Consider the following 26084-nt stretch of genomic DNA (forward strand, 5'->3'; position numbering starts at 1 on the left):
ATAAGAAGAAAAGTATAAGAAGAAAAGTACTGCTCTCATCCCTGATCTGATATCTGTTCAAAGACTTAGGCAGAATATGTACTTTATATCTAAATTTTCTGAAGAGCACCTGGATGTGTTTTCTCCTACTGTGTACTGGATAAGTGTTGGATCATATGGAAATGCATTGTTTTAGCTAATTGGGTGTATTCCTTATAGGGATCAAACCCATGTTTTAGTTAATGACAAGTTGTGTTTCTGTATCTTCGGTTTTTCAGTTTCTGCTGAACAGCATAGAACAAAAAAGGTGAAATAATAATGACTGAAACAAAAAGGAACATTTTTATTTGTACTACTCCAGGCAGTCAGGAATTTTCTGTGTGTTAAAGTAGGAAATTTTCAACTACATCTATTTTGCTGTCTGACAATTTTAGCAGTATTGGTTTTCTGTGGTTCAACAAGTTAGTGGTGAGTTTTCCTTAAGAAAAATCATGAACAGCTTCAGTAGCAAAGTACATTATTTTAACAATCCCTATCAGCAGGGTTTTTTTGTTTTTTTTTTTTTTTTTGTGTTAATTACAATATTTATAAAGCTGAGAAAGTTCATAAGTTGTTCTGGAAAAGATGGAACTTGACAAAATATTTACGATTTTTCTCTTTTTTCTTTTTTCTTTGCCTGGATTGAAAGGGTAATCGTAAATACCCTGTTGAATTTACAGAGCCTCTTGTCACTGAGTGTGGACAGTTGTCTACTTAGTTTAACTTAATAGTACTGATGTGCCTTTGATGCAGTCTGGTAGAATCCTCTCAGAGTCTGTCCAAAGTTAACAGATTTGGTGACTGGCAGCAAGTATAACTTTTACTGTAAAGAGGCATATGCTTAGAAAAATGACACATCTGAATATTCCAATGTAAATGTCCTCACTGTTTTACTTTTTTTTTTTGGTAGCGCTCTCCCCCTCCATCTAAGCAAGGAGACATTAAGCATGAAGGCAGTGCAAGCAGTTAACAGGAGATATATTTTCATTCGAAACTCTTTGCCAGGGTGTCCAAGGCAGATAAGACAGGAAACCTGTTAAGTCTTCTACAGGGACCATGGAATGCTTGAACCTCACTTATCCAATGTTGTTTTGGGCACACTGGAGGGGAGGTTATCTCCACTTGGATAGAAGCCAGATCTTCTGAGGCTAGAAGCTTTCTGCTACCTGATGGAGATAGTAATGGGTCCTCTTGAACAAATGTCTACTGAGACCATCAGCCTAGACAAGCAGCAGGGCCCGTGAGAACCTGGGATAGGAGAGGGTCATGGCCCTCATTATAGCTGTCCTGTTATCAACAGCTAGATCAGATAAGGAAAACTTATGCAAATTGGTTTTTTTAAGCATGCTAGGGTGTTGGCTTTTTTTTTCTGGGAGTCATAAACCCTGCCAAAGTAAGCTTTCATTCTTCTTTTGAAAGTATGTAGGATGCGTTAAATATGCTTCAAAGCAGCTTGCACTGTTGAGTGTTTCTAGCATAGAAATACTTTGCTTTAAAATCTTTGGATCTGGTCACAAGTCCAGGTTGACTTACAGTCTTCTTCAGACTTGCTTCTGTACCTGCTTTATGGTTTAAACAGGCTAGCCTGTAAGATACTCCTATCTCATCCCAGAAAGAACCATTCTGGTCCCATAAACTTTGTGCTGTGGGCCACAGTAGTATTGTGACAGGTGAGTAATAGAGAATCAGAGATGTAATGTGTCCTCAGCTGCACTCTGGCTAGCTTCAATGGGTGTTTTGCATGAGAAAAGTAAGAAGGATTTGGCTCGTGCTGTAATAAATCCCGCTCAATCCTGTTGAAACCCTGCATAGCATCCTGTGATGAAATACTTACTGGTTCTGTCCCTTGATTCCTGCATGCAAAATCTTTCTTAAATTACCTTTTGTGGGTGACCCACACCTGAAGCCAGACAGGTAAATGGGAACTAATCTGGTACTGATGCCTGTTTTAAATAGCTGGTTATCAGGACAAGCTGTAGAAAAATTAAACTATGAGGATATTATGTTTGACTGAGTAATTAAATGACCTTATAGTTACTTTTCTTCCTTTAAAGGCACATGTGTGCAGATACTCTGTTGTGGGAAATCGGACTTTGTAAATGTCAGCTCTCATGAGCTGACACATAAAAATGGGGTCTTATGCTTTTTCTCGAAATGGGTGGTTAACCTAATGATTTGCTGCACTCCAGGAATGTGTCTTTAAGTTTACTTGTTCCATTTGTGAAATAGTCTCATTTTATAGGTCTCTCAAAAATATCAGATGACCATACCCTAAATTAAGGGAAGAGCCACTTTTACTATTCACTTAAGCTTTACTTCCCTCAGATTGACAGATTAATTCCTAGAAGACTCTGTTTTGACCCTGCTGTCCCCCAAATCACAGTGTTTTCACTGTAGAGCAAAGAAATCATCTCTTCAACCATTGCATTGATTGCATGCTTTGAGGCTCAGCTTCGAATTTGTCCTTGGCAAAGATGAACAAGGTCTCTCCTTGTTTTCCCTTCATCTGTAAATCTCTAACCATACTGACTGATGGCCAATGAAGTGTACAGAAAGTGCTAGAGGTTGAGATGCTTTGCCTATGACTCAGCATGAGTTTCTCTGCTTTTCAACAAATACTGCTAATAATTGTCAGATTTTATTGGACTTGCCTTTTTGTTTCCTATTTCATGCTGTGTATTATGCTAATTTAGAAAATGAAATTTGAAAAAACTGTGATTTTGTTCTTGCACGCATTGGTGACAAAAAATACCCATTTACTTCAGTTACCAGAATCCAATTCCCAATTATAATGCTGATGCTTGCAAATACTTCTCCCTGGTTGTAAAGGACTGAACAAAACTCCTGAAGAAATGAAAGGTTGATTAATATTTTTGCAGGCCTCAGCATTCATTGATTGTTCTGAGTTATGCCTGAACTTTTCCAGAATATTCTTAAGGCTTTTTTGGTTTTTGATTTTGTGATGTGCGTTGGTAAATTGTTGACAAATGTGTCATTCAGAGTGGCTGAGTTGAAGTAGGTGTTTATTGAAACGGCTTGATGTTTTCATTCTTCTAAACTGCCACTGACCCTACCTGTTTGGGGGTTGAGCAGAAAATAGCTACTTTTAAAAAAGCCTTCCGGGCTGAGAAACTCTTCAAATGGGCTTACTGCAATGCAAACCCATCTTATAATAGAAAATATCAAATGTCCCAATAAAAATAATGGCAACACAAACACAAATACTATTCATGAAATACAGCTTGAAGTGAAAATAAACCTATTGAGTGTGTCTAATCAGCCTGTAGTTTAGGTGGTGAATTGATGAGATCAGTTGTTTGTATTGATATTTCCAAAGCATTTGAAGTATTTGTTCAGAATAGCTAATTAAGATGGCAGATAAATAAAGGCCTCCACTCCAGAGTGTGGAGGATGATTAACTCTGCAAAATAACGGAGACTTACTACAGTTATGTAAAAAGAACCTTTTAGTTTTGGTGTTAATTGAAGTGAAACTAAAATAGTAACTTCAGAAGGTTCTTTTTAGCAAATGGATCTTTAATACAGATTTCTTTACTCTTTTCAGTGAAAGAACAGAAAATGAAGCTCTAATAAGGTAAGATATTTTTTTATTCCACTTTAGTAACATATTCAAGTTAATTGGAGATAATTTTAACGAATATGCTCAGAATTTTAGGCTAGATCCTAGACCAGTAGATTTCAGCATTTCACTAGTAGATCCCAGTGTGAGTCAGTATGTCAAAGCACAAAAAAGAAAGAGTACAGTGTTGCAGAATGAGTCTAAACATTTAACTTTATTGTTGTTGTTACTGAACCACTATTTGGTCTTTAATCAAAATAAGATGCCTTCATAGGCTTGGAAACTTCTTTTTGTCTGTAAGGAATTTACAGGTAATTATTTTTCAGCAGATGCTATAGTTTTCACTCCTCAGCCAATGAAAATCTTCATTTTATTGCAGTTTGAAAATTAAATATTAGAGGATATGCTGATAAAATAAGTAGCTTGTTCACAGATTTTTGGTTCTTGAGATGTGGTGGTGGGAGTTTAGGAGTTATGTAGTTAAATAAATAAAGGAGGGGTGAACTCTTCTAGCAGTGACTATTTCCCCTTATATATAACGTAATTCAGCTGCATTCTCAAAATGAATTCTGTATCATGTGCTAGATGGGCAAAAGGCAGAAGAAGGTCTTTCAATACACTACCAACTGCAAGAGGTGTTAAAAAAATGGTTTTGTCTTTCCTTTTCTTCCATTGCTAGTGAGGATGCTGACATTCATGTGGTGTGTCACCTAGAAAATGAAGCATCTATGTCAAATAACAAAGCCAGGTGTACAATAGCAAGTTGTTCTGACAGGCAGCTGAAATATGAACCCGTTCAGAGCATTGCAAAAATATATAATTACTTCTCTGTCACAGGAAATATTTCAATTATAACAGCCATTCTCAAGATTCCGAGGAAGGGAAGTGTTGTTGGTTATTGATTTCTTTTCCTCCCTTATTTGCCTGGTTTGGTTTCTTGTATCACTGGTTAAAGTAAAATTTTGCAGAGTTGTTAGCTGGATTTTGTACACCTATTTCAAGTCAAATGGCTTCCAAATGGAAGAGTGTTCAAAAGAAATTTTTTTAAAAGCTGTTGACATCACTAAAAGTTGATAAGTCTGCATAAACTGTGTTTCTGGTTTGCAGAGGGGCATTCTTGGAATAGGGAAGAGGGAGGCTTAAAAAAAAAAAAGCATTTAAGCTATGCAAAATATAAACTGCTAGAAACCATAAATGAGTAGAAATGTGAAGTATTAATGGAAAAAACAGTAGTGTTGTGAAAAAGTAATGAGGTGTCATAACAAATGGTGGTGTAAATAGCAGACTATCTTTGCAATTCTTACTTTGTATTAATACATGGAGAGTGTGTGCATCTGTTTGCAGCTTCAAAAGTGTGTGCTTATATAATGCATCTCTGAGACAGCAAGATGCTGTTTTTCACCCAATCAGTGAGAAGGACAGAAAACCCTTCTGGAATAGGGCTAATGAACTTTATAATGTGTTGAGAGCCACATGGGTAGTGCAGGGATTTAGTAAATGCCAGAAGAAATTCTAGTTCTGAGCAGTCTTTGTACACTGATCTCATCAGCATCTGAGATCCAGGAAGGACACAAGTCCTCCTTCTGTCTCTTTACCAGGATTCAGCCATACAAGCACTGGGCAAACTTTGCAAAAATGAATTAAACTTGCTGTGTCTGTAGTTGATCACCTAACACAAGGGGGCCTTATGTGGAGCCTCTGAATGCTACAGTAATACAAATACCTAAGTAATATGCCTAAGTAATATAGCATGACAGCAATAGTGGAAATTTACTTATTTTGTTTACCAGAGTCACAGCTGGAAGTATTTTAGGGTATACATTGCTCACTCCTGGATTTCTGCCTTGGCAGCGCCTGCAGAAGTACCAGGTCATTTTTATGTGATTTGACATGGGCAGTAGAAAACCACCTGCCATCAGCCATCTTTTTCTTTCTAAGTTAACTGTAGTGTTTAGTAACTACTGATCCAGTTTGAGCTGGAATTTATCAGTTAGGGTGAAAATGAAGCTATGCAGGTCGCAGTGCCGTTCATCCCAAATTTCCAGGTCATACAAATGGGTGCTACAGAAGCTGGAAAAGCTTGTTAAAGAAGATGTTTGGTGCCTTTCCCTCACATTTGAATTGACTTTTCTCTTTTAGTCTCTTTAGTCAAAAAGCTGTCTCTGGTACACCACCGCAGATGCTGTGTGATTGACTCAGGAATCCCTGTTTTGGTTTGCCAAGCAGGCAAACTATCTCAGGTAAGAGAATTTTGAGGTGTCATGTGGTTAGTATCTAAAAATATCAGTGTAGGGAGATGGGATAGGGCTCCAACAGACAAAAACATGGCAAGATAAGGAAGAGGAGTTCATGTTGGAATTACGATAATGTGGGTGTAATTAACTATTGGAAATGCTTAGAAAGGAATGTGGTAGATCACTCGGAGTAATTAAATCAAGATTAGATCTGCTTCTGAAATATCTTCTAGTAGAGTTACAAGTTCTTGTGCTTTGTAAAGAAATTGCTGCATGAGGTATTAGAGGCCGTGCCAGGCAGGAAGTCAGACCAGATTATCATAAGAGTTCCTCCAGGCCTTTTAAATCCACATCTCGACCAACAAAGGCTCTTATGTGGTACAGGCCGCCACAGAATTTCCAAAATCTGAGGTGGAGCAGGTCAGTCCTGCTTCAGTGGTGAAAGGTTGAAAAGTCTTTGAGCAGATCCTTGCAGCGTCGCGGTGGTGGGTACTCAGTGCCGCTGAGCTTGTACATTTTGTGTGCTTCAGTCCTGTGAGCCAGTTCCTGCTCTTGTCTGATCAGCCCATAAACACATCCTTCTCCATAATCTTCTAATATTTTACCTGATTTATTTAGTACCTTGCATTTTTTATTGAGTTCAATGAAAAATAATAATTATTTTGTGATGCTTATTGAGTCCCTTCTGTGGCACAAGTCCTAAATGAGTTCAGAATTTTCTTCAGTTACTCAGTGAGCATAATTCCATTGTCTTTAACACAGGATCTTCTATAGCCACTCTTAATATCCCTATGAGTAGAAAGGGCAGGGGACATTTTTAGCAGATTATGTAGAATTCCTAGGATAAAGTAATCTGCTTTCCCCAAAACTGAGAAAGTAATAACTTGTATGTTTGCTCTGGGACCTTCATGGAATACTGAGAGAGAGTGGAGGAGACTTGTCTTTCAGATTTCTTCTGCTGCAGGGGAGTGTATTCCTGTCTTACTGGGTAAGAAGCAGCAGATCCTTTCAATAGAAAATAGATTAAAATAGTTGGTCAAAAAGTAATTTTATACTAGAAGAAACACAAAACACTGTGGTGAACAAGAATAGCCCTGGCTCCTTTTTACTTTGATAAGCTCATTAATTTCAACATTCAGAATTAATCAAGATCTACTGTGCAAAATCTTGCAAATGGAAAAATCCATCAACTTGAGCTCAGAATTATGTCACCCTACTGTACTTAGGTTGCATAGCTTTTTTTACAGGAATGTGCAATGTGATTCCACAGCAGCATGACAGGAAGAACAGCTAAGAGTTGTCCTGGCCGTATGTGGGCATAAAAACTTATTCAGGAAAGTTTTCATGTAATTCTGGCTCTGTAGAAAGACCTATGAAAAAGCTTTTGTGTAAAATTATCCAGGGTAAATTCAAGAGTGAGCCCAGGAATATTAGAAGATTTTTGTTTTCCAAAATACCTGATACCCAGTTTGACAGCAAGTTGTGCACACTTGGTACCTGACTATCCCTACTGCTCTCCCTCCCTGGACATAAAGGCGTATTTATGGTTTACAAGTGGCAGCCTAGACCTGAATTGGAAGAAATATTGGACTAAAACAATAGGAGAACTGAAGTAGAGAAGAGAAATACCATTCTGTTTGATAAACCAAAGTAAGGTGGTTGAGGAAAGTAAGTCTGTGTCCCTCCACGTGGAGGCTCCACCTGCTTTCACGGACATCCAAGAAAGAGAGAAAGGGGAAAGAGGACGAGACACTGGAAAAAGATAAAAAAAAGGTTAATTACCCTTGCTAGTAGGTTAGGGATTCATGGCTGTGGTGAAAGGAGAGAAGACTTTGGTTAGTCAGGAATCAAACATGCTTGCTTGGTTGCTATGCAATAATAGTTGTGATTTTTTAGCATGAAGTTTCTTCTGCACCATGTCTCTTGAAAATATATTACATACCTATGGTTTTCCCAAATTCCTGATAGCCATAATACTGACTGTGGAGAGCATTTGAAAACAAACTTCAGGATGTCTCTTTTTCACATGTTTTCTCAACCAGTGAGTCACTCTTAATGGATACTTCAGTTCTGAAAAGGAGTGGAGGAGGCAGTGCCGTGGAAGAAAATTGCCCTCTCCATTAGTAAATATATTTGAGACATCATACTGCAGCTATTTCCTTCCATATGCAAGCTCATGGCTAAGTCACTTAATGTAAAGGAAAACAGTCTTTTCTGCCACAGAAGAAGGGCCTCTACTGGACAGTGGCACACAAGCCTGCAAATTTGACTTTGGGTATCGCTGACGGTTTCCTTGGCATTTCTTTCTGTTCAGGCAGTTAATGCTGTAAAAGCATTCAAGATGACAGAAAAGAGCAGTTGTGTTGAGGTCTGGGGAGTTCCTTTGGCACATCTCCAGTGCACTGCTAGTCCCGAATTCATTGTTTGTATAGAAGAACTGCACTTGCTTTAAAAGCTCAGTTTTACTCCGTTGGAAAGCTATTCAGTCTTGTTTCCTGCACTTTGTTTACTTAATAACCCCTACACAAGAATCCATGATTTTGCCTGGGTAACTTGCTGCTCTCTTCCAAGAAATAAATACACTGGTTTTTAAATTTTTTAAATCCACATGCTAGGTTGGAGCACAGTTTGGTGCAAAGAAGTACCCTGGTGCTTACACTGTGCTCGCAGTGTCTGCTCAGATGAGAATCAAGCGTGCTGTGCGCACTGTTACATAACTCTGCAAAAAGTGTCGATTCAGGGAAATTTTGCTGCTGTGAGAGAATGGGAGCATCAGGAATGTTCTCTCCCGCTTAATGGAAATGTGGCTTTTGGTGACTAGTACATTTAAAAAGTAGCAGATTGCGTGTATGTGCTCATTGACAGAGTCCAACTTGAACATTACAGTGATGTTCAGGACAGCAGATCCTGCTGTTTGCTGCAGCCCTGGGAGACTGGATGAGGCTCTGGGAGCAGCAGGCTGGTTCAGCATATGTCTGGCTGCTACCAGAAGGGATTTGCAGCTGTACAATTTTTGGTTTTGAGTAACCTTTAGAAGAGTGCATCTGAAAAATTGCCAGGTTGGCCAAAGAGATTAATTCCTATCAGCAGGAGAGACAGCTGTTCATTTGACTACATCTTCTTCATTTAGCTGTGTGGGTCGTCTTACTGGGTGGAATGGGTTCCAGAGACCTGCCTGTGGAGCAGAGAGGCAGGTAGGACAACATGCACTGTGTCAGAAATTCTCTTCGTCTTTGACATTACAGAAATGGCCTTGCCTTATGGATGTGGTGGAGGGGTAGGTTGCTAGTCTAATTGTTTGACCTTTGCCCTTTTGCACACAGCCCCTCTATTTCAGACCTGAGGGATCCTGTTAACTACAGAATATTTCAGGTGGCTGCACCCTGCTGATAGCACTAGTCGAAGCCTCCCCACTCCCTGATACATTACTGTGAAAATATGGATAAGAAAATAAATTAAAGTTTGGAAAAGTCAATGTTGTCTGAATATTGTTAGTCCTAATCTCTCTAAGCAATATGTATTGTCTGCCTTTTTTCTCACTTTAAGGGTCAAAAGCCTGTCTAGAAGCTGCTAGAGATCTAGATGGTGTTAGCTAGATTTGCTTCTAGGTCATTCTCATTCAGCATCGTCCTCAGAGCAAGCCTTGGTTCTATTGTTTCAGTTTCCCCATCTGTGGCTTTAATCCAGTTCTCTTTCTTTAATCACATCCTATATAGACTTGTCTTTTGAGTCCTACCGCTCTTCTCCACTCCAGGTTTAAGGTCTCAGTTGTTGTGCAGGAGATGCTGTGAATGATTTTATTTTGTCAGCTGAGGTAAACAGACAGTAAAAACATACACCACAGCACAAAATGTTCTCCAATCAGTTATTTGACAAGCGCAGTTTAATTATTTAGTATAGCTTGTAAAAGTAATGAAGTCCTTGTAACATGAGATTTAACACTCTCCTATTAATTTTTCCCTAAGAGGTGGGAAAAGACTGCTATATTTTTGTGTGCAAACTGAGAGCATGAAGCTAATGAGATTTGACTGAGAATACATAAAAGGGAATGGAACCTTTCAGTGCTTCTTAGGAGTTTTGCTAATAGGTAGTAAATCCAAGCACATCCTACAGTTAGATAAGATTCTGCCTGTGATGGCAAACCAGAAGGTGATGTCTGGTGCTTTCCCAAAGCAAGAAAGAGTTTTCTTGGACCAGCTGTATGTTTTTTTGAATGTTTAGCTTAGTAAAAAGAAAATCTGTAAGTCACAGTCTTGCTCAAGAGGTATCATTCACAATAATTTTTTATAGCGTGATAGATTTCATGTTGCTACAAAATAGATGTTTAATCAGCGCTAATATTTTTGGTTCCCTCAGGCAGGGAGAGAAGTTCTAACTTTTTGCTCAAGTAAGTACAAAGGCAATCTAGTTGGAAGTTCAAAGTAAAATGCATGTAAATCCTAGAGATTTTTTTAATGGATTTTGGGTCCAGCCAGCCAGGATTGATGGCTGATTTTGTTCGTGACAGAGAGCACTTATCAAAGTTAAAAAGCCCCTATCCCCAAAAAAGGAAAAGAACCCAAAAAGAATCTGTGTTTCATTGATTTGAGTTGTATGGTGAACTAGAGCAGTTACAATTACTTTGAAAAAAAGAAACAAAAATAAGAAGAAAGGCAGTCTGAAATGCTTTGTTTACAGTCACAAAGCTGCCTCAACCATGCCAGCCCAACTCAGTGACTGAAGGGAACAGCCTAGTGACTCCGTAGAGTTGCACTTACTGGTTAGTTTCTTATTCCTTGATCTTATGTCATCTACTGGGCTCTTTATTCAGGGGCTTTGTAGTACAAAAGAATACTGTGTGCTGAGAAGATTTCTTATCTTGATAGCTGCTCTGTCAAGCGCAGTAGCAGAGTTTGGCCCTTGGAGGACATGAGCTCTCTGTGGGCTTCCTGCGAAAGCTGTAGCTCCCACGATCCTCATCAGACAGGAGGATGGGAGACAAGCACTTGAAATTTGTGCTCTTCCTATGTCTGCAGAGGGAGCAAGGACTAAATGGAGCTCACTTTATTTTTTCTTCAAATGTGAACCACTGACTGAGGCTCCTTCTACTGTTTTCCCTTTCTGCTCAAGAGTCATTAAGGGCTCTTCCCTGGTACCATGATGGGCAGACCTCTATTTGCATTGGATTAGTCTCGAGACAGTCATTATGCTTGCATTTAAGAAAATCTTTCAGAACACATCTGCTCATTAGTGCTCTTTCTCTTTTGATCTGTTAGAAACTCATTCCCATTCTTCTAGCCATCAGCATCTTTCATTGTCCTTTCACAAATTAATTTAAAAACCAATCATCCCTTCTTTGATTTAATAATCACAGAAAAGAACAAGCAGAGGTAAAGGTAAAATAATACAATTTCAAGAGGGAAATTGTGTGATCTGAACTGAAACTGGAATGCATGAGCACCTCACAGAAAGGCAGCAGGTTTCTCTAAAGGTCACCCAGAAGTTAAGGAAAATATTCCCTGCTGTGTCTGACTGTCACCAAGGAAAAGTGGTACTGAATTTTTGCTGACTTTGAGGATGTCAGGTTAAAATTTATCGTAGTCCTTTAGTTGTAGTAGATTTGCAGTACAGAGAGAGAATACTACTGAGCAGTTATGACAAGTTTTGACATTTCTGATTTCCTTTATATTAAGATGCTAACCATAGACACTATTAGTCTCACCCCCTGATTGGGGCTGGTTCAGAGAGCCTTAGTTTTCACATACAGAGTGGGTTTGTAAAACGTTAAGACATACAGGATAGTAAAATTTTCAGTGTAAAGCTGCTTTAAAATACAGTGACAGTACTAACCCATCAAGATTTCCAGGTAAGTAGCCACAGTGCAGATGTTCACCAGCTCTGATTTTCTTGAGATACAGGATGTTGTGCTTTTTCTGGTCTGAAATTCCATTTCTGAAAATGAATTGATTGGAAAATGCTTCAATTTATACAGGAGGAGCTCCTGCTTTGCTGGCAGCAAAAGCTAAGTGAAAATGACAGGGAGTGCTCACTTCTTTCTGCAACTTCTGTCTTCAATGGGAAAATGGCAGGCTGACCCTAGTGTGTTCCCATTCTGCATGGGAGGATTTGATGTACTTTATTTCCAAAAGTTGGTTGTAGTTGTAACTTTCACATACAGAAAGAGACAGAGGTTAAACATGAGACTGCTGTAAAAATGTACTAGCATTCATAATTATGTTTAAATTTTATTATTCCTTAATTCCTTGAAATAAAGTAATTAAAGGAACATAAAATAATAACAGAAGAGAAAAAAGTAGTTTCTTGTTCTTGCAGGATAATAAAATCATAGAATGGCTTGGGTTGGAGGTCACCTTACAAGTCATCTAGTTCCAACCTCCCCACCTTAGGTATGGACACCTTCCACTTGACCAGGTGGCTCAAGGCCTCATCCAACCTGGCCAGGGATGGGGCATCCACCGCTTCCCTGGGCATCCTGTTCCAGTGCCTCACCACTCTCATAGAAAAGAATCCTAACCAGGTTCCTAAATCCCGGTTCTGATAATATTGCAGTTGTTGTATCAAAACCTTTTAGATCCTCTTAACTTTTTCTGCCTTCCTTAAATTGCCAGTACAGTTGCTCCAACTAATTCTTAAATGGAGTGGAAATTACACAAATAGAAGTTATTTGAAGCTGCAGAATGATTTTACACTCATTCTTATGTAATGAGTTAGAACTGCACAGCTGACCAAAAAACAGTCCTTAATTCACAATTCCAGCCTGTTTTTCACTTCAGTGGCTTTGTAAATTTCCCTCTAGTCTTTACGCACCATTTTATGTGGTTTAACTGAAATTCTGAGAAAATAAAGGAAAATGAACCATGGGCATGGAGAAATGTGGAAGGATAGATGAAGTGAGAGATTTCACATTGGAGTGGGGTGTAGAGAAAGCAGTTCTGTAAGAATGGTTTGATCAAAATGTTGGGGATGGTAAAGTGACATAGAGAAAAAATTTGATTAATTGAGAAAGAATGCATGACAGGAAAGATATTGATTTATTGGACTGGAAAAGTCTTCCTCGATGACAGCAAGTGGCATAGTTTTCCAAAGTGTCTGTATTACTTGGGAACTGAAAACTTGGTTGAATAAACACTAGAAAATGCCACCGTAGAACCTGTGCTTCTGTAGGTGAGCCCTCCTCAAGCAGAAAACCTTTTCAACCTCCTTATTCTGACTTGCTTGAGAGAGCTCCTTGAATCTGGTTCAGGCTTGGGATAAAACCATAAGGTATGTTTTCTCTGCTTGCTCCCTTTTTCCCCTAAATGTTATTATACTGCAGCTTGGCTCTGTCCACACAGTCTGGAGCAGACTGTGTTGTAACTTGCTTTAGCCGCCACTGAATTTAACAGCTTTTGGCTTTGTAAGTAATGCCTTAGGAGAACTCTTGCTCATCTGTTCCCTGAGCCAAAGGAAAACTCCTCCAGTAGCTTTCCCAGTGTTTTCTCTGGCTGGAACACATAGTTACTGATTGCTAGGTGAAGATACACTATCTTTAATCTTATTTTTGTGTTTTTGGTTTGTCCAGCTGACATATTCTAAGACATCCACTTTGACTAAAGCAGTGAAAGAGGACTTTCATGATGGATCTTCTTTTCTTTTCCCTTCACCCCATGTAATTAAATTCTTCCACTGGTGGGAAAAGTGCTTTTCCTTGATGTAAATGTGTGGCAAGTAATTGAATACTGAGCCAGACAGTCACATTTCCCTGCTAAGCATACTATTTCAAGTATTTTTCATAACAGAAGGACCTATCTTTGTTTCCTAGCCCTTTATGGTTGGCTTTCTGATCCTATTGTCATTTAATCTGTTGCAAGAAATGCAACCACTGGGAGATTGTTAAATAGGATCTCAATAAACATTTGGATTATATTTAGCAAATACAAATCACTAGGAGATATTTGCATATTTATTTGTTGAATCTCATCTTCCACATTAGGTTAGATGAGACATAAACAATTATACAGCACCTCTGGCAAACAATTAGTCTTCAAAGCAAGTCACAGTAACACTGGGAATTCAAAGGAAGATTTCTGAAGTTTTAGAAGGAACTGTGAAAGGTTTGTGCTTTGTTTTAGCTCCATACATTTTATGTCAAGTATGGAATTAATGTTGTAGACTTTTACTCTGATACATCTTATTTGTTTTACTCTAATATAGCTTTCTAAAAAATATTTATGGCAGCACTGGTCACAGACAGAGACTGCACCTTTGCCTGCATCATTAATGGAAAAAATTACCCTAATTTAAAGCCAGCTAAAATATTCCGGGGATGGTGTGGTTTTTTGGTGTGGTTTTTTGTTTATTTGGTTGGTTATTTGGTTTGGGGTTTTTTTTGTTTTGTTTTTTATTTTGCTAGAGTCTGTGGATCAGACTCTGCATTGTACTTTGTAACAGAGGCCACAGATAACTGTGATCTGCCAGAAAGGTTTTAATAGGTTTTATGCATGATCCAGGATCAGGAGGCCAGGTAGCACAGCTTGCTTTTGTGCCCTAGCAGAGGAAATACCTCTTTGAATGTGTTCTTGGCCTGCTTCATTTTTGGAGAATCTCTGTGTAAATTACAAGTGAAAATTAATGTAATTAATTGTAATTAGTATAGTGTTTATAGTGGATACATGTTCCAAAATCTTTAACAACAGTACAGGAGACTTCGTAGTTTTCAGGAACTGTAGATTTACAGCAGCAATTAGATCATTTAGGCCAACCCCAAATACCTTTCGAACTCTGCATTTACTGTCCATTTGCATCTTTGAAAATCCTCCCACTTATTCACAATTAAATTTGATGCCTTGTTGCTTGTGTACATGAAAGCAATTGGCATGCTCTTTCTGTTTGTGTCGCAGTGTGCCTTATTTATTTAGCAGCATTGGTGTATTTTAAGTTCTGGAGATAAACCACAGCATCAAGGGCACAAGGCTTACCTGCTGTTCATTGCTTGTCCTTTCTTGCATGCCTGGATATGCAGAAAAGCCTTGCACTGAAAGTGAGACTGATAAGCTTCCAATTCTCAAAACAAAGTGCTATTTTTATTACATAGTAAAATACTTGAGATGACACTTTGCTTGGTACTCTGTTCCTACACATCCACTTGTTCTTTGAAGCTCTGTCCTTAATATTTGTCCTATAAAATCTGTGTTGTCTAAAGGGGAAAAACAATAAAGTGCATTTTAGAATGTGTGATCCAACTCCTTAATATTATTTCATGCTTTGATGGGAATGATCAAGGGTTGGAGTCTGTACTTTGATTTGCAGAAAGATATCCTTGTTAAATCCTTGAACTTCATTTTCTTCTTAGCCATATGCTTCTGCAATCATTTTCAGTTTTGCAGAATATTATGTTCAAAATACTATGTGCTGTATGAGGCTCACGTAAACTTATTTTTCCTATTTCACGAGCATGAGGAGTCATTTGTTAGTACCTAGCCTCTTCTCAGAAAATTAAGATTACTCAAAGTGTATTTGTGATCTCTGACGTGAAATTCCTCACACTACTTCTTTCATTTTCTTCCACTTAGGTAGGCATCAATTTTTCTTCAAGTTCTAGTAAAACTTCATTTACAAGAATCTCTGCCCTAAACTGTAATTACTCTTTCTCTTTTTTCCCTTTTTTTTTCTTTTCTTTTTGGTGTTTTCAAGACCAATTTGCAGTTTTCAGTGGATTAAACTTGTAGCTGAAGGAGATGGGGGAGTTTTCCTGCCTTGGATCACAACAAGAACTTTCCACCTAAGAGAACTTAGCTCAGGCAGATAACTGCCTTTCAGTCAGTGGCCAGAGGAAGCCAGCATTTAATGAAAATTTGGAGTCTGGATGCGTTTTTTCTGGGCTCTTTATTTTTCCTTGAAGGCAGAGATGAGGAAGGATGTGCAGTGATGCAGCACTGAATGAAGGATAGCAGAGAAGACATCAAGACTGGATGCAGGAACAGAAGGAGATTTACTTTCTTCAATGTTACCTGAGAGGATCTATTTTTATATAGAAATGTCAGCTGACAGAAGTCAGGAGAGAGAATATCCAAGTAGTTTAGATGCAGCTAGAGGCAGGGAGCTAGACATGAGGGAATAGAAGAGGCAGTTGAGGTGATCTGAATGCACAGCTGTATATAAAAATAGTAGTTGGAAAGGAGAGGTCTTTGAGGAAGCTGACCACAGCTGCATGTGGCTATAATCGCAGCGCAGAGGCTGGTGCTAATTGGTAGCGGAGAAATCAAGTGAAAGACTGGTGTGTTATGATGGAGAACTCAGGAAGAAAACGTGAGAAAAAGATGAATCAAAGAAAAGTGGCACCAGAAAAAAAGGAGGATAAGGTGGAGATAAGTAGAGATTTGGGGCTGAGAAGGAAGAAGGATGCGATTAAAGAACTGGGGACAGCAAATATAAGATAGTTGGGCAGCACCAGGGAAAAAAGGAAAAAAACCCAAACCCCATGAAAATCCGAGTTTCCTAGTGGCACGAGGAAGACGCAAGTGTGAGTCTGAAGCCTCATTTTCTTTAGGTGGAAAGACACATCTGTCTTAGAGTTTATCTGGGGAAAGAGCAGAGTTTTGTTTTCCAAGACCAAAGAAACATATGGAAAGCTAAAACTAAAAACTAAAACAAAAAACAGTCCTGGAGAAGAAAACTGAGACAAAGATCTCAGAATCCCTTTTGGAACAAAGTAAAGATTAATATATCTAGCCAGAGAAAATATTCCTAAAAGCTGTGGCTGGTGTGGTTTTAGTAGAATTACTTTGGTCTCTGAGAAGGAAGGTGGGCGAATGACAAGCTAATGAAAATGTACCAAGAGGTGTGAAGAACTCAGGGTCATGCAGACATGAAGAGGTCTTCATGCAATGGGCACATCTGTACTAGTAAATTAAATGGAGTCTAGAAGCAGCCCCTGGCCCTGGCAATCAAATGTATGTACTGTTGACTGTCCCTGGCCTAGTTTTGGTTTATACTTACGGGAACTCACCTGAACTATTCCCAGGTAAGGTTTGAAAGTTGTCTTGGGATTGTTCCCAGTAGGCAGTTTGAAAGCAACCACCCTGTTTTGGAGGGTGATAGACTTTATTAGCATGGCACCTTTCTGTGCCAGTTGGCCTCAACATTCTTGGACATGTTTATTTTGCTTGTAGAAATAGAGCTGTAAATGGCTCAGTAGATGCAATCCCTTGGAAACTTAGGACATTGACAGTCTTTGATGCAAGCTGTGACAGGCAGTGAATGTGATTTCTTCTTTAAAATGTTGCTAAACTGAGATGTTGATGTGCTCTCAGATTTTGTTTTCATGGAGCATGATGACATTGTAGAAGAGTTGGTTATACAAAGTGAGTTTGTGTGAAGCATGCATTTACTTATTTCCATTTAAATGTTATACAAGTATAAGCAAACATAGGTCATAAATAACACTCCATCTCACAGAAGGACTGGCTGTGAAATTAAGGAAACAAGGTTGTGAGGTTGGTAGGCAATTCAGTTGGCTGGACTAAAAAGCCCAAATATTTAAAAGTAGAGAAAATATTTTTAAGAGTTCTTGAAACTTGTGTAAAAGCAAGGCAAATCTCCAGACCTACACAGATAAGATAAATATGGATCTAGAATGGAATAGGTGTAATGTGAAGGTAATGGAGACATGGAAACCTTAAAATCAGTGTAGAAAAATGTACGAAATGAAATTTCATGTGTTGTTCTGGATTTTGAATTCAGGAATGATTCAAACTAAAACAGGCACAGCAAGAAAAGCAGCTCTGAGAGCCTTTATCTTAGCAGAACAGGCTAGCAAATTGAAACCCAGAGCATGATAAGATAGTTCCTAGCTAAATACGTCAGGGAAGGGGCTGGTAGAGAGGAAAGCTGGTTCATTAAGCTAAACAGTGTTGACATATGAACAAAGTTAGTAACAGATGTCAGTTATAGCAGAAAGCAGTCAATTGACTCTGAAGTTAGATCATCCATGTTACTAGAAGCAGCATGCATCTCAGCTTGCATCTTCTAAATGGGTTCATGAATGTGACCTGTTCTTAACCGGGAGCAACGTCAGTTTTGTGAGGAGCTTCAGAGATGAGCAGGAGGATTTGCCCTTTCCTTTTGAATGCCTTAGCTTCTGAAGAGCCAAATGCAACATTTTTGGAAAAGACTGTGCAGGGTATTTGGCAGTTCTCCTCCAGCATATCATCAGTCTTTCAGCAGCCATCCTACACTCATGGATCCTTTCCTCTTCAGCTACAGAATCATAGAATCATAGAATGGTTTGGGTTGGGTCTTTCACTAGACTGGCTCAAAACCACATCCAATCTGGCCTTGAACACTTCCAGGGATGAGGTATCCACAGCTTCTCTGGCTAACCTGTTCCAGTGTCTCACTATCCTCACAGTAAAGAATTTCTTCCTAATCTAAACCTACCTTCTTTCAGTTTAAAGCCATCATTCCTTGTCCTTTCACTGCATGTCCTTGTGAAAAGTCCATCTCCAGCTCTTGTAGGCCCCCTCTAAGTGCTGGAAGGTGCCCTAAGGTGTCCCCAGAGCGTTTTCCAGTTCTGCCCTGTAGATTTGCTCTGTTGTGAGTTGATGTTGTGTAGGTTCTCCATGGCTCTGCCATCACAGGTTCTCTGCTGCTTTCCTGGTTCAGCTGTATGGGAAATCATGCTCACACAGCAAGTTCACCTGAAGGAGCTCATCTCCAGGGAGTGTTGTGTCCGAATATGTCAAACTTGCACTATTTTTTTCACTGTGTGCCCTGGTGCTGGAGCAGGATTTTATGCAGAGCATTCAAAATGTATATCAGTGTAATATTGAGAAATGTTTTATGTATCTGAATGTGAATGTGAATTGATAACCCCAAACTGTGACAGAAGTTAATTTTAATGTCTTTTTAATTGTTTTTGTTGGCCTTTACATATTTCTATAAGTACTGTGTACTTGAATGAAAACCAGACTGATGAATGTGGAAGCCTGCCTGTCAGAGTCCCTAAATGAAAGCTTTCAAATATAAATAGCTTTAAAAATATAAATAGAAAAATCTCCATACTGTATTTATCACTGACCACTTTTTTTCCCCCCCTTTCGTTGCCTCTCCCATTTTAATTTTAGTGATTCTTACTTAAAATAATTTCCCCGCTTTCCTGTTGGCCATTAGATGGCCACTGTGGAATCCAAGTGATTTCTAAGCCAGATGGCAAGGAAAGCGTTCCTTACTCAAGCAGTGTGAGCCTGAAATCTTGTCTGTTCAGACCTGCTTCACTAATGCATCAGCTTTGTCTGTTCGGTTGATTTCATGTACGTATTCCTTGGTTGGTTTCAAAATGTGATTCCAGCATTTTTCAGGACCTCCTGTTCTTCTTACATTGGTGTTATTCTGTATCCCCCTCATAAGGTTGTAACTCTGGTTTTAGCTAACTTGCTAAAGTCAATACTCTTCACAGAAGTCACTATGTTGACAGCCATAAGAATTTCCAATTTTTTAAACTCTGATTTGATTAGCTTTACAGTCCTGATGTGTTGGTGGCCACCTCAGCTGCATACAAAGTTATAGGAACAGCTTTAAGTTTTGATGGCCCTCAGGTCTTAGCTTAACTTCACTGTTGAAACTGCAGCTTCCTGTCCACTTCTAATTTGTGCTGTTACATCCTTTTCCTCTTTTGTATGTGTGTTAATAAATACATAATTTAAAGTAGGGTTGAATGTAGTGTAAGCCACATTACTGTTTGCATTAGGGTTTGCAGGCCACAGCTGTTTTCCAACACTACTTGTTTGAAGAGGCTGCAAGGGCACCACATGGTTCTTTTCTCCTGAACTATCTCAAGAAAGGGAAGTAAGAGTCTGTAAGGATTGTCTGATTATCTGTGCACTGCTCAAAATGGCAGACAAAGTTTAGAAATGCAGTTACTTAAGGCAAATAAGACCATGTTCCTTGTAACTCTGACTGCATGCTTTGGTCTCAGCCTGAAACACTGCTGTGGGAAGGAAGAGGAAGGAAGCAAGATAGGACTTCTTATGGCAAAGAAGTAGGAAACAAGTAGGACAAGTGGACAAGTTTTGTGCCCACATCACCAGCAGCGAAAGGCTTCCTGGCACTTCTGAGGCAGCAGTGGTTCCCTCTTGTGCCAAGAGAAATGCCTTCTCCCCTGTCATTTGCCAGCAACCAGGAGATGTGTCTGCACAGGTGGATGAGCAGGGCCCAGGGTGCACCTCAGACATGTCAAGGTGTTTGGTACCATTTCTTGTGGTGTTACTGGGGTCCCAAGTGCAGCGGATCTGGGAGCTGATGTGACGAGACGGGGTGAGAGGTGACGTTCCTGTCTCTGCCCAAGCCTGTACTACTGTAGTCATTGCCTTGAGACCCCTTGTACCTTGGCCTTCTTGCAACTGTGGAGGAGCAAAGACAGGGGCAGAAATATGTTCTGTCATCTTTGAGAGGCAGAGGTGGCATTGCTGCTCATCAGACAGGAAATCCCCAAAATGGCCAGTTACTACTCATGGACTAAAACTGTTTTCCTGCCCTTTTCAGGCAGGAATATTTTTTCCTGCCAGTAGGCCATCATGAAGATTCCTTAACTTTACATCCAAGCATCCAACCAATGACAGGTGAGATGGTCTGTGTTCATGTGGCTCTGAGACTTTGGGGAATCATGGACTCATTTAACCATCAGTCTTTATGCTTTGAGGCATGCCAACCTCTGCAAGCTTCTTGTTAGTTTAAATGCAATTGGTATAGTTTTATTTTTATGCAGTGCCTTGGGATGCCTAGCGAGAAGGGCTCTCAAAATAGGTGTAACTTAATGTGCTGTTCAGACTTCTCATTAATCTGCTTGTCTTCACTCTTACCCAGAGGTAAAATACAAAAGCTACAGAGGGAGGAGTTTGGAATAAAATGATAGAAAAGGGGGCTCTGAAATAAAGACATTTAGTACTGAGGACTAAGACTAGCAGTGAAGGAAACAGAACAGGATGTTCAGAAAGTCCAGGCCCTTTGGCATGAGTTAAGGAGCTTGGAAAATAAGCAGGGCTACAGTGAATTTGTGAAACAATGTTTGTCTTCCTAAACTGAATACTGGAAAGAGTCCATTTCACACTTTGCCTTTGCCAGTGCCCTGATATCTATTGTAACACTCATCTTCTGGCCTCTTTATTTTGAGAGAAAAGTTTGACTTGCTTAGAAGTTATTTGTGCTTCCCATTTTCTAATGGCACTAACACGGTCATGTTGTGGCTACGGGGCTAAACTTTGGAGTCTTAATCTTCGGTCCTGCTGTGCCACCCTGTTTCTGATGTTTGTATTTTAACTGCAGGAATGGGCTGAAGGACTCCACTTCCACTTTGCTTCACCACTGCTTTGCATTGGTAAAAGTATCAGGGCCAGGACTTGTATCTTATGATTGTCCATATTGTTTAATTTCTAGCACATTCCATGACATGATTTTGGTCCATGCCAACTAGCACACTCCCAGATGACAGCTGTGGCAGGATGGCGTGGGAGAGAGACTGCCCTCAACAGGCGTTATTGAAGAGGTAACCATGTTTTGCAGGGCAAAACGGTGTAAAGATGTGGATTGGAACTGGCTTTGCCTTTTTCCCCAAGCTTCTGGATTCTGATGTGTTTTATGCACTGGGACCAGTCTCTCCTGGTCTTAGCATTTGCAAAGGATACTGAAATACAAACTTTTGCTTCCTCATTGCAACGCTAGGTGCTGTTATACACAAAAACATCAAGCCACCTCCTCCTCCTCCCTCTGGGCCATCTGCTCAGGCTCATGGCCACACTTCCATAGTGATAAGATCTTTTATCTTTGAATCAGAGTCAGGTTAGGGGCACAGCTCAAGTTTTATGTCAAGCTAGTTCGCAACGAAACCAATCCATCTGAACTCAAGTGAGCTTTCCAGAGAGTCTCCATCATGCAGCATATTTGCACGCAGTACAGCAGTAGCTCACAAAGCCAGTGTCATCACAGGCCCACAGCAGCAAGTTAGATAAGTAATTACTGCTCTGGTATGTATGTATTTGCTTATCACATGGGGTCATGATGATTGTTCATACAGATTGTACATTTGCTTGCACACATGAATTTTTTTGAACTTCACACCTATAATTCACTCTTCAGGCTTTGTTTGTTGCACTTTACTTGAAAATAGGGAATGTTTACTTTCCCCTGTGGGACTTCTAGTTTGTGAAGCCCTCTCCAGTTCTCTGTTGTGTAAGGGATCATTGAATTCCAGAGCATTGCTGATGCTTTGGCTGAATGTGTTTTTCCAAAAATTGTTTGTGTAAGGTGCACCTCTGTATGAAATATTCTTTATAAACCTTGATTGCTCTCTTTCAGACTTCATTTTTCACTGTCTGAGTTTTTAGTTGCAACTGGAGAAATTATTAAAACCACAGTCTTCCTCACTCACTGTTGAAAATATTTTTTCATTTAGGTAGTGCATGGTGTGCTGTTTGTAGATTGTAAATCAACAGTAGCTATAGGCTGCACAGACTTGGGTTTTTTTCTTGAAAATGATAGGATTAGCTGCACAGTGAGTGTGTATCTATCATCAAGATTTAAGCTCCTGAGCCTGTTCTTTGTGCCACTGGAGCAGCAAAGGAAGAAACCACTGCTGAGTCATTGGACTAACCAGCGTAGTTTTCTTCATCGTGACAATCTGTGTACAGCACTGTTATCAAGGGGATTAGACACACTGAGCAAAAAGGATTTTGTTGTGTCAGTGCTAGGTGAAATGATGTTTTTGCAAGCTGGTGTGGTGGGTAGGTTTGAGGCTAGTGAGAGCCACGATGATAACAGTCCCACAGAAATTGTTAGGAGAAAGAAAGGCTGTGAGAGGTGCAGGGTCTTGCATGTTAACTCTGTTTACAAGGTGTTGCCAGTCTATGCACTCCTCTCAGTATTCATTAGCTGAAGAGACTGAAAAGTCAGTCTGGAAGAGACTGTGCTGACTACAAGTTTCTGTAGCCTTTGGTGGTGCCAGCTGCAAAAATAGGCAAATCCGGCTGCAGTGGAAGGGCGTGATGGGGCAGCTCCAGCCCAACTGCTACCCTGGAGGCGTTTTGGAGGCTTTGGCTGGAAGCCGTGAAATGCATCTCCCAGGGGAGGACTGCATTGCAAACAGACCTTGCCCTTCCCTGTCGGTGGATTCCTTTGGCAGTAAGTAGGCTGGCATCAGAACACCTAAGCATATTTATGATAAACTGCAATGATTTTTTGCCCCTCTTTGAGATGGATGTGAGGTTTGCATTGTGTTCATTAATTCATCTCACATATGACCCTTTCAAAACGTCTCTTTACGGCAGCCCCTCATTAGTGGTGGCATTGTGCCTGGCTGAAGGCCAGGTGAAAACATGTTTCCCAATTTCTCACCCTTACATGGCCTAAACCAAACATTAACAGCTCCCCATTGATTTAAGTGCCTCTTGGTTGGATCAAGCCTACTCTGTTGTAGGAAACAAAGGACTGGAGGAGTAGCTCCTATTTTTCCTTGGAGTTTAGCTTTCTTTAAGAGGAGAACTAACAGGTCTTCTGCACCCCAAGCTGAAGAAATACCTTTGAAATAGGGTACTTGTTTACATGTATAAAGAGATTAACATTAGAAGTAACTTAGAGATAACGAAATAAACCTTTATGAGTGCTTTAGAAGACTTTCTCTTTTCCCACAGAATTATGGTCTTTGGTAACTTGGTCAACTCTGTGTAGGAAAAATCTTTCTGGGAAGGGGTTAATGTACAGGGAGAAAAGCCCGCTGAACAAAGCAAGCCTTCTGCTGAAAATTAAGAGTTTAAAAAACCATAAAACTGCTTTATCTGCTATCATTTTTTGGTTTTTTGGCTTTTTTTGCAGGGAATAATTAATTTTTCTTGTTCATCTTATTTACTTACTTTTCATAGGAAAGGGAAAATGTTGGGATCTCTCAGTAAATAAGAAGCCTCAATAAGAGCCAGTCTTTGCTTCAGGCAGCAATTGGACCACAGCAAATGTAGGTAGACTGGTGTTAGCTCCCATGATCTGTAATGACACTCAGGTTGTTGCTGAACTAAGTATGCAGGTCAATGGGTAGGTCTCTGCGTCCCATACCGGAGTTCTTACTGCTGTATGATTCACTGCTTTTAGGACCTGCATTAGTAAGATTAAAGTCAGTGCTGCTTTGCCTACCTAGCTCCTTCCTGCAGGGAATGCAGGGGAAAAATACTTGTGAAATCCTGAGCACACAGAAAACAATGAGAGATCCACACTTACCTTATTGCAGTGATTTTGGGGCTTTTATATGCTTTCCTGTGGGACAAATTGCTGTGTTGCCTCATTTTTGTTGGTGTTGTTCAGACATCAGTTATTCAGTTCCTACCCTTGCACAAGTGCCAAAAATCACAGATGTGGAAATCTTGGACACTGTGATTTTTCACAGCATTCATGACAAAAAGACAGTTGGCTTCAGAGATCAGAGGCATCTTTGAATATGAAAAAAGCTCTTTTAAGTGTATTCTTCCTTTCTAAAGGCAGTTGCTCATTCAGACCGCAGTCAAGTGTGAGTACCCTCAGCTGGAACCCTCTGCTGCAGTGTGGTCTTGCTCCTGTTTAGAATCAATAGGGTTGTTTGCGCCACTGCAGCTCATTACCCAGGCTTTTCATCAGCTGCTGAACTTCATTTGTTTTCTGGAGTTTACTCCCTTAAAAATATGGCAGCCATCAGCAGAAAACCAACCGAAATGAGACGTGTTGGACTTGTTTTCTATTTTAGGTATTATGTGGTTCTATAGCAAATAAAGGGTATAGATTATTTATTTTTATTGAAACAAATAATTTGCAACAGCTGGTAAGGAAGGGGAACAGCCATGAGCTGAAAATAAAACTTGCAGCACAATTCTGTGTATGTTGTCAGGGAATCATTCCCATGCAACCCGGTAATGGCGCAGAGATTTCAGGGATTATGTTCAGATTAAATGTCATCAAGAGCCAAGCCTTGGCAGTATGCCAGGAAGGTCATATGAGGAAAGTCTGAAACTTTTACACTCAAATAAAATTGTGTTCTGCTTAATAACCATAATATGCTGCAAATTTTAGCACAACTAATGACTTAGGTTAGGAAATCTCATCATAATTTCACTTTTTAAAAATTTATTATTTATTTAGTTTAAATTCAGGACTTTTCACTGCTTTTTGGGATTTAAGACTGTATCAGCAATTTTATTTGGGGGTTATGCCTCTATTGTATATATTTTTTCTTGATAGCATGACATTAAGAAACTTTAGTCCAAAGCTTCTACAGGTTTTAAAATCTGAAATTTTTCATTTTCAAGTTAAACATGAACAGGAACAATAGCCTGCTAATACTTCCACAGGTATTATTATTGCTCAGAAATACCCCTGTTATTTTTAAGAAGTCTAAGATGCTGTAATTCCATGGCATTTATGGCAGATTACTTTATTATTGGGAGGGAATGAGAAAATGGTTACGAATGCATAATTGAGAATTGCCTTTTCTTTTATTTATCTGTGGTTGGTCTGCACCATTCCAAAATACCTGTGGAATTACGAAGGAATATGCTGACAGTCTAATACTGCATTGAGAATGTCTCATTTTGGTTTAATCTGATCTGCTTACAGTAGATTGGTTTCAACTACGGAAGGGAATTCTTTCTCTAGGGGATATCTACACACGGAATTGTAGAGCCTTGGCTATACCACTTGAAATAAACACTCTTTTAATCTACTTGCCATCTCTGAAAAAAAGCTGAAACTAATTTAAAAGTGATTCTTAAATCTCTTAAGTGCTCTTAAATGTGATCTTACTATTGCATATGCCTAAGGGTATTGATAGGTTTGTCGTATTGTTTCATTTGCTGCCTGGCACTGACCCCAGCAGTGGTGTGAGCACACCCCTTCCTGGGCATCGCATGTTACGGAGAGAACTGTCAGAAGACTTTCTTTTGGGCGCCACCAGCCTCCTGAATCAAGCCACAGCTGTTGGATTTGATTTACCGGTGAGCTTCAATAAAAAGGGAGCAAAACTTGGAGTCATTAGCCAAAGCCAGACTGTGGATTCAGGGATCCACCTTTATTTTCTAGTTATATCTACAGCCCATATTTGTAAACCTTACTTTAGGTATACTGTATATACTTAAGTATATGTTTATATACCCATGTATGCGTGAGTGTGTAAACTTATGTATGTATGTGCATGCTGAAGTTTATTTTCCCCTTTCTCCTCCTCTCCTCTTCCCTCACCTTGCCTGCTGCAGTGAGGCACAAGACAGG

General features: G+C 39.6%; 1 protein-coding gene across 6 annotated transcripts in view; it reads left to right on the forward strand.

The window, feature by feature from the left end:
- Positions 1-26084, forward strand: part of THRB (thyroid hormone receptor beta) — a 157012-nt gene that overhangs the window by 26860 nt on the left and 104068 nt on the right. For 2 of the 6 annotated variants that reach the window (XM_042042769.1, XM_042042774.1), the window contains exon 2: positions 3583-3612. The exons of 2 other annotated variants lie outside the window; for them this stretch is intronic. The gene's annotated coding sequence lies outside the window, so the exon portion shown is untranslated. Of the gene's footprint in view, positions 1-3582; positions 3613-5736; positions 5838-21242; positions 21352-26084 lie in introns of all 6 variants that reach the window. 2 more of the 6 variants (XM_042042767.1, XM_042042766.1) reach the window with 2 other exon arrangements.

Source organism: Corvus kubaryi, unplaced genomic scaffold (assembly GCF_017639235.1).
Source record: "Corvus kubaryi isolate FWS band 111438036 unplaced genomic scaffold, C.kubaryi_AGA036_p1.0 37398, whole genome shotgun sequence".
Lineage (NCBI taxonomy): Eukaryota > Metazoa > Chordata > Aves > Passeriformes > Corvidae > Corvus > Corvus kubaryi.